Consider the following 13,397-nt stretch of genomic DNA (forward strand, 5'->3'; position numbering starts at 1 on the left):
CCAATGCAGTAGGTGATGGTGCACTTCTTTGATCAATAAATTCAGACATAGTAAAAATCGAAGAATTGAATACTAAATATACTAAATACTAATGAATATTTCGACATGAAATTTAGCATAGATGTCACTAACAGTACTACCAACTTACCGAAAATCACTTTTCAATTTGATCACAGTGTTATACTATACATATATAAATGATCAGGATGACGTGATGAGTTAAAAATGTGGCATGTCTGTCCCCCGTCCGTCTTTCTGTGCAAGCTTAACTTGAGTAAAAATTAGAATATTGTAATGACACAAAACGAAGCAGCCGAATTTCGTACGTGACCTTTCTAAATTCCATCTAATTATTTAACTTTCCAGGGTACAAATCAAGATACAACTACTACCATACAACGGGATAAAACTTTACCTCTAAAGTAAGGCACCTTATGTCCAAAAATTGTCCAAATCCAACCAAAACTGTTCAAGCCCGAATATTTGGATCCCAGTATTTATACATTATTTTCTACCGCAAATATTGGTCAATATGTGAGATATATGGTATTCATGAAATTCAGAGAGAAACCTTTCCTGATAATAGTATGTATGGGCGCCAAAAAAGGGGTTGAATCGGGTCATTACTTCCCTCAGCCCCCATATACCTAATACAAAGAATACTTTCAAACTTTTTGGTGGCTTTATACCTCATATATCGGCAAATGTGAGTTATCTCAATGCAAATGAGAGAGCGTGTTTTACTCATAACAGTATGTGATATTGCCAAAAATATATAAAATCGGGCCAATGCTACACCTAATTCCCATATACGATATGAATTTCGTTTTTCTAACAAACCTTTTGCCGAATATGGCGGTCAGTGTACATATAAGTTATAAATATATGTACATACTGACACTATTTACATATATACATATTTAATTCCATGTGTTCCGATCCTCTGGTTGACGTTTGTACCTTAAGTTGCAAGAGTATAAAATGTTCGGTTTCACCCGAACTTATCCCTTCCTTACTTGTGTGTCTTTACTTTTTCATACATACATATGCCATATAAAAATTGGCGAAAGCAACAAGTCGTTGCTAAAGTGTCGCCTAAAGAAAGTAACTGTCTACACAACTTTTTACAATGTGACTTACAGGCGGTAGCGTTTAAGCCGCCTGAAGAGAGCAGGCTTAGAAATAATTCTTTTGGATTTCTTTAAATACACCCACATACTTTTGTGCTTATATGTATGCATATTCATATGTACATATGTATGTGTGGATGTTTGTATGCACGTATGCTTGTATATATGTACATATGTTTGTATTTTTTGTATATACCTACGCACTTTCTTTGGTCAAATGCTGGCCTAAAAGCTACTAAATAAACATATGGCTAAATGTATACGCTTGTAAATGAATATGTATATTTGTTTGTATGCAAATTATGTTTACCTAATTTCAACTCCAATTCGAATAAATGAAGTCGTACGCCGTTTGGGTGCTTGCTTTTTGTGGCTTAATTGAACCTTCCTTGCTGCCGCTTGACGCTTGAAAATTGACAGTGGAAATTTTGTTGCCTTTTTCTGGCTGTTATTGTTGTTTTATAATTTTTAACTGTAGTTGCCTTTTTCTATTGCTGTTTTGCTGTTGTTGTTGATTATTATTATTTGTGATTGTTGGTTTTAAATTAAAGTTTTGTTTTTGTTATGTTTTCTTATTATTCTTTATATTGTTGTTGTTTTTATTATTTTTGTTGTAGCTCGTTTTATTATTGCTGACTGTGCTAGCGAGGTCGTACGCTTTGGTATGCGGGCGCGCAGGGAGCGTTCAATTCGTATGCATATCAAAATGTAACCGTCAATTTATTCGATTCTACCTTCATTGCTGTCTGCCTTTCGGAGCGCTTATCTTTTGTTTAATACTTTTCGCTGATGACTGCTTTTGCAACACAACTTGAGGCGAATTCGATTTTGTACCGGCTAAACGGACATTTATTTTTTATTGTTTTCTTTATTTTTACTAAAAATGCGTTGTTACTTCAGAATGAACAACAAAAATAGAATATGCACAAATTGACCTTTAATAATATACATTAAGCTTCTTTACCAACTTTTGAGTAGACCGATTCAATTCGAAATTAAAATGTTGCAGAATATCACGCACGCTAAAGGCACAAAAAATGAAGCGAGTAGGCACTGTTAATTAAGGAAACACTTTCTCATTAACGCACTTAAATATGTATACAATATATGGATGTATCATATATTAATATATTTTCGATAAATTCCTGTTTGCGCAATTTCCCAAAACTCTGAACATTTAATTTTGTTTTTTCGCTTGTGCTTTTCATGTATATATGTGTGTGGTTCCTACCGGCAAAAGCGCGCCGCTAAACGTTTACTTACTACGAGAGATGAATTGTGACTGACTGTTGCTGTTGACCGTTTCGGCTCGGTCGCTGCTTTGCCGCCAACTTCTTGCCGTGCAGATAGAAGAAATGCCAGGCGCTCGTGTGTGGAGTGCGCGCGCGTATCTTCTTCGCAGTCAGCTTTTGGTGCTTTTTGTTATCTTTAAGTGGCACACACTTAGGTTGTTTTTGTTTGTGCAGTTTTGAAATCGTTTTTTTGTTAGCTTTTTCAGCAAACACCGAGTTAGCGAGTTATATTTGTCGGTAAGGCAGTATGACCTGTTGCTCGTTTTATTCTCTTACCCTCAGAAAAATGCAAAGCATGTTGATATCCTCCCTTGAGTAGCAAGTGAGCTTTTAAGCTTTATACTTGCTTATGCGATCATACGTTTACCCCTATAAGAAAATAATGAAACGCAAGCCCTGTAGAAACTTCAGTTGATAAAAATTCCAAAAATAAACAGTTCATCGCCTAATGGTTGAATGATTGAAAAAAACGTGGGCACAATTCCTCCTGATTAAGTTATAGGTACCGCAAACGCCTAGTTTACGAGATATTCGACGTTAAAGTTCAAAAATTCCCAAAATTCGAACATTTCAACAAGCTATTTTACCACATTAAACACACTTTACTCACATTTTTCATTTCAAATTAATTAAATTAAACTATAAACTTTTAAATAAATCCACATTTTACACTTTTAACAGTCTTTTTACCGAAGAAATCTTTATTTTAAAAATTACATTTTTCGCTCGTAGTGAACATCATGTGTGTGCTAAAAATTACGACGAAATGGAGCGCTGCCATGTGATAATAAGGAAATTCGCTGAAATGCCTTTTTTCCCAAAAATTCCTCTGTCCATTCATGTGGATATGTTCTTTATTTAATTTAATAAACAAATAAATAATATTATATAGTAATATTATATAATAATATTATATATATTGTCACCTAATATACAAAAAAACGCATTATCAAAAATAAATGGAAAGCGCTGTCAGATATAATAACCAAAATATAACCATTTTATAACGTAAACTCAAATTTTGTTTTAATATCAGTGCAAGATAACCAAAAAAATTTAACCACTTTTTAACGAAACGCAATATTTTTTTTTATTTTAACGCAGAAAGGAGTACTATGCGAAAGTACTTCAGTCACCCCGGGTATTCGCTCGACCAGGGTTATTTTTTAAAGCGCGGCCGAAGGCCACCAACGCAGAAAGGAGTACTACCCGAAAGTACTTCAGTCACATAAATCACATATTACACATATACATACATACATATGTAGAAAGAATTTTTTTATAGTTAATATAGAAAAAAGAATCACGCGAAAAAGCAAACAAAGAAAAATTGTTAAAAATCCTACATATTTGCAGTTTAAGATGTGGCAAGGCTCGTTTTCCTCATAATTGTAAACAATCTAACCTTTTCAACGATGAGTGTGCTAAGTGATTTTTAAATTAATAAATTTAGGTAAAATATACCAAAATTAAAGTGAAATGTGACTTTTTTCAATGTATATTTAAATATACAGAGTGAAAAACGTGAAAAAATTTAGTGAAACATAGAGATATACCATGTGTTATTAGTGCAAATTTTTGAACTTTTAATCGTGATTATTTTAAAAAATAAAAGTTATTTTTATATTATTTTTGGATATTTCTTTTCTGGAGAAGCTCCCCTATCCGCACATACCCAATTTATACTTTTACTAGTTTCTGAAGGTGGTGTCTTAAGGACAGGTACTCTGTGGTGATCCCCACAATATTACTACATATGTTCCCGTTCGTCTAGAAGCAGAGCTTTTTGGTCAGACCACCATTAACACTATACGAAAGTAACTTTGTGATTTGCCTTGTGTTACTAGTGCTCTAAGAGCTGAGGTGTTCCTTGGGGTCCATTACTTCAACTATTTCTTGAAAGAGCTAAATGGTCTAGGGTAGCTTAGGGGGTATCCAGCATTCCCGACCAAGCCAGCTCGTCTGGCTTTTTATCCCTTCTACAGTTATAACTAAAATACCATGTAGGGTCATAAACCCAGAAATTATATTTTTTCTACACAAATATGGCATTGATAAATGCGGATGTTAGGCAACCAAGAGATTTTTTTATCTTTTCAATAATATTTGCTTATTTTGGTGTTACAAAATTAAGAAGGGCGAAGTGTATGTAAATTATGTTTTGCGCGAACGCGGGGTTGTTTTTAAAAAGATTACGAAAGACGTCAATCTATTGAGTTTGGTTAAGGTACTAAATGAAGTATCTTTATTTCACTTATATTTATACAATTGATATCTTAAGCCTAAATACAAAGTTTCATATTACATTCTAAGAAGTGTAGAGCTTATGTAGGTGTTAGATGATGTGCTGTCTAATTCTACTTAAGGGGTTATATACAGTTAGGAGGTCGAAAAAAAGGCATTTTTCAAGAATTTTTTCTAAGCAAACTATTTGGTTTATTGATTTAAAACTTGGCAGGTATATTATGACAACCTTAAACTATATTCACATATTTTTTATTGCCAAAAATAATTATCGGGAACGTTGATATTGCCAATTTTCTTTTCGCTACGTTGCGCCAATTGGATATTCCAAGCGTAGCCAGGTCCTTCTCCACTTGGTCCTTCCAGCGGAGTGGAGGTCTTTCTCTTCCTCTGCTTTCCCCGGCGAGTACTGCGTCGAATACTTTCAAAGCTGGAGTGTTTTCATCCACCCGGACAACATGACCTAGCCAGCGTAGCCGCTGTCCTTTAATTCGCTAAACTATGTCAATGTCGTCATATATCTCATACAGCTCATCGTTCCATCGAATGCAAAACCAAATAAATTTCATTAACATAATAAATAATCTAGTGATTGATCGAAGGAATTAGCAAAAAAAAATTGTTTGACAAAATGGCGGCTACTCAAAGCAAAAGGTTCGATTTTCGACCAAAATTCGGGTCTTTAATTGTTTATAAAAATAAGAAATTTTCATCGGAAATATAGTTAAGAAGCTTGTGTAATTTCAGACCGATCGGTTCAGCCGTTTCTGAGAAATCTTGCTCACCGACTTTGAAAACACCGTTTCGAGAAAAACGAGTTTAAAGTTTTGAAAGCACTTTACATGTAGTCGGCGCGCCTTCACTAATGTGTCGATAACTTCGAGAATATTCGTCGGATCGACTTGAAATTGTGTGTGGATACTCAGATATATATATATAATGTATATTAAAAAAAGGCAAAAAAGAATCTATTTTTTGAAAATCCTAACTGTACATAACCCCTTAAAGTGTGCCATAAGTTATAGTTGATGGCCGCTTCCTAATTGGCGATGTGTCAATAACTTATTTGAAACATTCGTCTAATAATGAATTTATATGATTATTGTTTATTTTAGGCATAAGTGCCGTTAGCTATTGGTGGCGTTAACTTGTATACATTGTTGCATCATTCCTTTCAGTTTTGGCATTTTGACTTATATTTTTATACGTTTATATGCGCTCATATTTATTGATATGCATATAATTTTGCGAATTTTAATGAATGCATGCAAATAACATTTTATTTAAGTTAAGTAATTTTCAATATAATAACATTTATAATCAATTTGGCCTCGTTCATTTAATAATTTTATTTGGTTTTTACATAATGTACTTTTCTAATAAATATTTTTGTATTATATTTCTTACTAATAGAATTTAAATTATTACAATAATACACACTTGCCGTAAATAAAAACGAACCACCAAATATTGGGTAGTCGAAAAAGTCTTTTCGTATTTCTAATCAAACTTCAACTTACCAATAAATGAATTAACAAATATGTACCATTTTGGTCGACTACTTTTTGCCATTTTTACGCCAGAAATATTATTCAATCAGTGTAAAACTGTCAACAGAACGGAAGCGAACCATTGCAATGCATTGTTGTGCTACAAGAACTACGTAAACTTCACAAATTTCATCGGAGGCTTGCAAAGTATTCTTCCCTTTTTTATACAAAAATTTCAAAATATAGCGAATTTCTTCAATATTTTCACTCATTTTTGAACAGCTGTAAATCTTTTTCAACTTCCCCAATAATTGGAATTAACTTTGGCATTAACTTTTATAACGGAGCCATACCAAACCAGTTCTAAAATCTTTATCAATTGACTTTTATTTTTTGGCTTCTGCTTAACAACTTCACACTTAATAAGACATAATATGTATGTACATAAGTGCTCAATAGAGTTTAAATCTGGCAGTCTTGAATCTTTATATACATACATTATATATACATTATATACATCAATATTACAAGTATATATGTAGATGTTTTATACAATTTTGTATATTTGTATAACATACACAAGTTAATAAACCAACAAAAAATTTAAACATTACTCTACAAAAACTACAATCGTTTCAAATAACGTTTTAGCATGCTTGCAGACAAGCGACTTTTCGCGATGATGACAAAATATACAAATCATAAATAGAAGAACTTTCTGATATTCCTTCTGGAAGGGAAAAATGACAACCTCGCAATCTCGCCAAACACAGAAAAAAGTGCCAACATAGTTCTTGTTGATTTAAAATATTTGTCAAATCTTATTAAATATTTTTCCATGACTTGCATGGATATGTATGCTAAATAAATCAAAACTGAGTCAGAGATAATAATTGGAATTACTGGATCGGACAAATTGAAATTTTACCAAAAATATATGTAAATGGAGAGATTTGTTGCCGCCGCTCAAGATCGCTTATAACAAATTAAAGAAAATGCGAAATTTAAATGTATTTGATGAAATGTTTTATAATGAGATGCTTAGAGCTAACAGGCTTAATTCACTTTATTTAGTATTGAAAATTCTAAAATCAGTTATTTTAATATACCATAAAATCATAAAAAAAGATTTAAATAGTCTCCATATATTCCAAGTCCAATTTATAATAATAAGGAAAGGTTATAAAAAACCGTAATTTTGAGGCGCTCTCACACTGGAATAAGTTGGGCATCCCTTTATCCCTGTTAACTTGTTATATGGATCTTACACTAACTAGTGTATTTACTAGTTGATAGGTTATTTTTTGTTTACTCAAACTCAAGGCTGTTTTGAGTTTTGTTTGTTTAGGATATTTTGATAAGATAATATACATATACAATTGATTATCAAAATTAGATACTGTAACTAACAACATATCCGGTAACACGATATTTTCTTTGCGAACAAATAAACTTAATAATATTATTATACATTCACCGTCGAACTGTCATCGTAACCGGTTGCTTTTCGCTCTGTGCTTATTGAGTTTGTTAAAACGGTATAACGGTTTGTTCTGCGTTTATATTACGCTCGTGCTTTGTTTGTGAATTAATTTTTTATCGTTTTATATCTTTTCAATCACTTAATTTCTTAATTTGTTAAACTAAAATTCGCGTTTACTATGGCCCCTGGGGCCACCAAATTAGGGGATAATAGGTTTTCCCTATTATCTCTAATAATGAAAAAGAAAAGAAAAAAACCAAATCCGATCCCGTTAGACCAATTTCCAGAATTACCAGTCTCAAACACGGATGATCCAAAATTTTTGGTCATGTCATCGCTGGACGACAACAAGCCACTTAATTCGTTATCATGCTTCGCTACGTATAAAGGTATTCAAGCAATCAGTAAGGAAGTAAGTAAAGTTACTGAGCTACGTGATGGTAGCCTACTGCTCTTTGTAAATAACAACAAAACAGCTAGCAAATTTCTTTCTGCAAAAATTTTACCTGGCGGAGGTCATATCAATGTCAAGCTTCATAATACTTTGAATACGGTTAAAGGCACCATATACGCCCCATTCCTGAATAACTTATCAGAAGAAGATATTGTTGATGGTCTTAAGGAGCAGGGTGTTTCTGCTGTACATAAGTTTTCACGAATTGCTGACGGCTCCCGTAATCCTACGGGTGTAGTTTTATTAACTTTTGATAAATACAAACTTCCTGAAAGAATTGATGTTGCCTGGAGGAACCTCACTGTCCGTCCGTATTACCTTAATCCTATGCGTTGTAAGCAATGTCAATTAATTGGCCACACAGCAAAATACTGCCGTAATTCACCTTCTTGTGTCTCATGCAACCTCCCTTCCGATCATACCCCACCTACTGAATGTAAGAGAATAATGTGTGCAAATTGCTCGGGCGACCACCCGGCATCATCTAATACTTGCCCTAAATATCAACAATCCAAAGAAATATTAAAAATTAAAACTATTTATAAATGTAGTATGCGTGAAGCTGTTACCAAGTATAAAATTCAATTTTCTCATACAACTTCTAATGCAAACTCTTTTGCCTCTATAGCTAAAATTTCTAACAATACTAATCAAATCAATAATGAAACAACACCTAATAACAAATCCAACAATCCTACCAAAACTAATCTAACAACAACTACAGACATCAATTCATCTAAACAATCCCTTCCAACCCATCCTACCTCCTCTTCTGTCACTTCTCCTTCCCCTCTCTTTTCCCCTTTATCCATCTCTGACTCTCCTCTCAATATCCTTTCCTCCTGTCCTATCACACCCTCCCCCACCCTCTCCTGCTCGCAAGATCCTCTTGCATTACCCAATTTTCCTTCTTACAATGAAGACATTTAGTTTAAATAAAATATTCGTAGCTTAACTTTTTTCTTTTATAAGTTTACATATGATATGATTACACTTCTTCAATGGAACATTAACGGTTATGTTAATAATTATATTAACTTAGAGTTACTTATGGGATCGTACAATCCATCTATTATCCTGTTGAATGAAACTCACCTATCTTATAATGCCTCAGCTTTTACCCCTAGGGCTTATGTGGGATATTTTATTAATCTCCCACATAACACCACCAACAAGCAGGGAGTTGCCATCCTAGTTAAAAGAAATCTACCTCACGTATTACTTCCCATACCCCTTTCAATTTTTTCTTCTGTAGCTATTGAGATCCTCGCCCCCTATAAAATTTCAATCATCTGTGCTTATTCCCCTCCTGATCAATCATTTTCTACTACTGAATTTTTAAATCTTATTCCTTCCGGTTCAAATCCTTTTATCTTGTGTGGTGACTTCAATGCTTGGAGTTCCCTTTGGGGCTCTGCTTCGGCTAACTCCAAGGGACGTAGCATTGAGGATGCCTTACTAAGATCCAACTGCATTGTTTTAAATGATGGTTCCCCCACCCATTTTTCCACTCACTCTACCTTCACTAATATTGATCTTTCCATATGTTCTGCCTCCCTCTCCTCAAAAATATCCTGGTGTTGTATTGATGATCTCCATGGCAGTGATCATTTTCCCATCCTTTCCAAAATATCTACTTCTCGCCCTCATTCATTTTTTAAGCCCAGGATTCGGTTTAAAACTGATTCGGCTGATTGGGATAGGTTTGAAGAAGCCTGTTTTTCGCATTCACGTTATTTCCCCTTTTCTTCCAATATAAATCAAGAGGCTTCTAGAATCCAAAAAATTATACGTTCTGCTTCTAACTATTCTTTTCCCCTTTCTTCTTCTAAACCAGTCAAGCTTGCTCCTCTTTGGTGGAATAATGAGCTTTCTGCACTAAGAAATCTGAAACAGATCGCATGGCATCAATTTAAACGTTTACGTTCTAGTGCAAACTTAATAGCTTACAAAAAATCCAATGCACTTTTTCGCCATAAAGCTAAGGCTGCTAAGGTTCATTGTTTCCAAGAATTTACGAATAATATCACTTCTTCTTCGGATTCTAGAAAAATCTGGACTGATATGAAAAGACTGGCTGGTTTATCACCTTCTTCTCCTATCACTTATTTAAATACTCCTCGGGGCACTCTACTATATCCCAAAGATATAGCCTTAGAGTTTGCCACCCACTTTTCCAATATTTCTTTGGACTCCAATTTCTCTTCTGATTTTTCCTCTAGTAAACTTTCTTCTCTTTGCTCTCCTTACCTTCCTCCTTCCACCTTATCTCAATCAGCTGAATATTTAGATGACGATATATCTGAACTTGATTTTAATTTAGCCCTCTCGTCAGTCAAGGGCAAAACTCCTGGCATTGATAAAATCTCTTACCTTATCATCAAGCACCTTCCTCCATTCCTTATATCCCGTCTAGTCAAACTTTACAATAGTATTTTTCTCAGTGGCAACTACCCTGTCCTCTGGAAGACTAGCGCGATTATTCCTATTTTAAAACCTGGTAAACCTCCTGGTGTGGTCAGCAGTTATCGTCCCATTTCCCTTCTTCCTTGCCTTGGTAAATTGATTGAAAAGATTATTGCTACTAGACTCGCCTGGTATGCTCAATCTAATAATCTCATTTCGCACAACCAAGTTGCGTTCAGAGGGGGCAGGGTACGTTGGATGCTCTCCTGCACCTTGATCACTTTATCTCTGATACTCTGTCCCACAAAAATCATGTTTCTATTCTTTCTTTAGATTTCCTAAAAGCATTTGACAGGATTGGGATTCATGTAGTGTTAAGACAGCTTAGTAGGTGGAGAGTGGGTTCTCGTATTTTTAACTTTGTCAAATCTTTCCTATCCAACCGTAAATTAAGTGTTATCATATCCAATGTTTCATCCTCTGTTCTACCATTAGATAATGGTACCCCACAAGGGTCACCGCTCTCGGTGATCCTATTTACTATTGCATTTGATGAAATCAGTACCATTCTATCAGATTTTGTTACTATCCGGCATCAGATTTATGCTGATGATTTAATTTTATTCTCAAAAACTTCAAATTTGACTTCAGTAACAATTACTTTCTCTGAAATTTTATTGCGTCTTTCTCGTTGGTCCTCTACTTCAGGCACATCAATATCTTTTCCTAAATCGAAACTTTTTCATATTTGTAAAAAACATCAATGTACTATCCCAACGCTCACATTTGATAATACAAACATTTTGTGTACAGATAGTATTAAGTTCCTTGGTATTGTATTAGACTCTAAGTATACATTTAAGAAACATTGTCAGTATATAAGAAAAAGACTTTTTGTTAATTTAAATATTATTAAATACCTCTCATGTAAGCGCTCACTCATCGGCTCGGCTTTACTGGTCAACGTCACTAAAGCCCTCATCTCATCTGTAATTAATTATGGCTTGGAAATTTATGGACATCATTCTAAGAATCATCTAAAGATGCTTGCTGCACCCTATCATTCTTCAATTCGTTGTTCTCTTCGAGTGTTTCCAACATCGCCAATTAAAAACATACTGACGGAAGCTGGCCTACCTTCTCTAAAAGATGCAGTGGAAGATAGCTTAAATAAGCTTTATTCAAAACTCATACTCAGCAAGAATTTTACTATAAAAAAGGACTTTCAATCATCACTTTGCAGAAAGAGGTCTCCTAAAATACCGTCTTCTATTTTTAAAAGTGCTTTGTTTGCTAAAACCAATGAGTTGCCGCTTAAAATATTGCTGCCTTGCAGTAAATATATTCCACCGTGGAAAGTAAATGAATCTTCTTTCATTAGTGATCTTACTTTTTTCTTCGCAAATCCATCACTCCAAGCACTGTGTATAAATCTCGATTTTTGGAATTATCTGCGCACTTCAAATCTTTTGGTTGGCAGTTTATATATACTGATGGCTCCAAATCGTCGCATACATCTTTTGCTGTAGTTGATGATAACCAACAAAGAATATCGTATGGTTTATTATTTCCATTTTGTTCAATTTTTACCGCTGAAGCTACGGGTATTCTCAAAGCTGTCCAGTATGCCCAACAAAACCTTGGTAAATTCATCATCTGTACAGATAGTCTATCGTGTTTTCAAGCTTTAAAAAACCGCAGTAACTACAATGACGTCATTATTGGCATTAGATCGCTGTTGTTTTCGTTAGCACATAGACTAAAAATAATGTGGATACCCGGTCACTCTGGAATCATTGGAAATACTTTTGCGGACTCGGTGGCTAAGGAGGTGTGCATCACTCCAACAACTACATCTGCCTTGTTTGTTAAGAGTGATATAAAACGGCTTATTATTCAACAAAGATCCACTAAATTGGCGCTTGATTGGATGAATTACAGACACCACTACTCTAGAATAAATTCAAATCGTATCAAACCATCCTTTCCGTCATCGCTTTCATCTAATTATATCATTCCATATATCAGACTTCGCATTGGCCACTCCATTATCACACACGCTCACATACTAAATGGCACTCAGATCAACCAATGCCCATTTTGTGATTCAGATTTAAATCTATTGCATCTTCTGCAACATTGTCCAGCACTTCAAACTCATAGACTGTCAAACTTCAATATACTGATCCAATAGGTCCAACAACTTTTTGAAAGACAGCGACCTTCTTCGACGCATATAACATAACCAGTCGGCCGATAGCCCATGATGCTAGTGCTGCGTATTTTCTTAAGTTTGTATAATAATTGTATTATTATGTAAGCTTTTATAAAATAAAATAAAAAAATAAATAAAATATACATATAAAAAATAGGTTCCTTAACTCTCCTTTATGTTAAATTGAAATGTCCTTATTTCAAACAATCTAGGCTTGAAGTCAGCGTATTATTATATATTTTTTATACTTTTGCAACCTGTTGCTACAGAGTATAACGGTTTTGTTCACCTAACGGTTGCACGTATTAAAATTGGGTGACTATCTGTCTGTCCGTTCGATCGTGTAAGCTGTAACTTGAGTAAAAATTATTCTCGATTAACTTGGTATGCGGGCTTCTTAGTACAAAAACAAATTACGAATTTGTAGATACGCGTAATCGGACCACTGCCACGCCCATAAAAGGCTATGTTGTTTATATATATTATATGTTATTAAACCTATATTGTCTTACATGGTCATTGCCAGTGCGGCACAATCAACTTATATTCAACGGCAACGCTATAATAGCTGGTATCATCATTTTTGTGTGGAAATAGGTTTATTTCATTGTATAAACCTACGGCAACGCTATAGTACCAAATGTCAGTATTTTTGTGTGGAAATAGGTTTATTTTAATTGCTA

General features: G+C 34.3%; 1 protein-coding gene across 2 annotated transcripts in view; it reads right to left on the minus strand.

The window, feature by feature from the left end:
- Positions 1–2,428, minus strand: part of LOC126762643 (unconventional myosin IC) — a 67,058-nt gene extending 64,630 nt beyond the window's left edge. Inside the window, exon 1 of one of the 2 annotated variants that reach the window (XM_050479532.1) lies at positions 1,441–2,428. The gene's annotated coding sequence lies outside the window, so the exon portion shown is untranslated. The remainder of the gene's footprint in view (positions 1–1,440) is intronic. The other variant, XM_050479534.1, reaches the window with a different exon arrangement.
- Between the last annotated feature and the right edge of the window lie 10,969 nt (positions 2,429–13,397).

Source organism: Bactrocera neohumeralis, chromosome 6 (assembly GCF_024586455.1).
Source record: "Bactrocera neohumeralis isolate Rockhampton chromosome 6, APGP_CSIRO_Bneo_wtdbg2-racon-allhic-juicebox.fasta_v2, whole genome shotgun sequence".
In the NCBI taxonomy this organism is placed as follows: Eukaryota; Metazoa; Arthropoda; class Insecta; order Diptera; family Tephritidae; genus Bactrocera; species Bactrocera neohumeralis.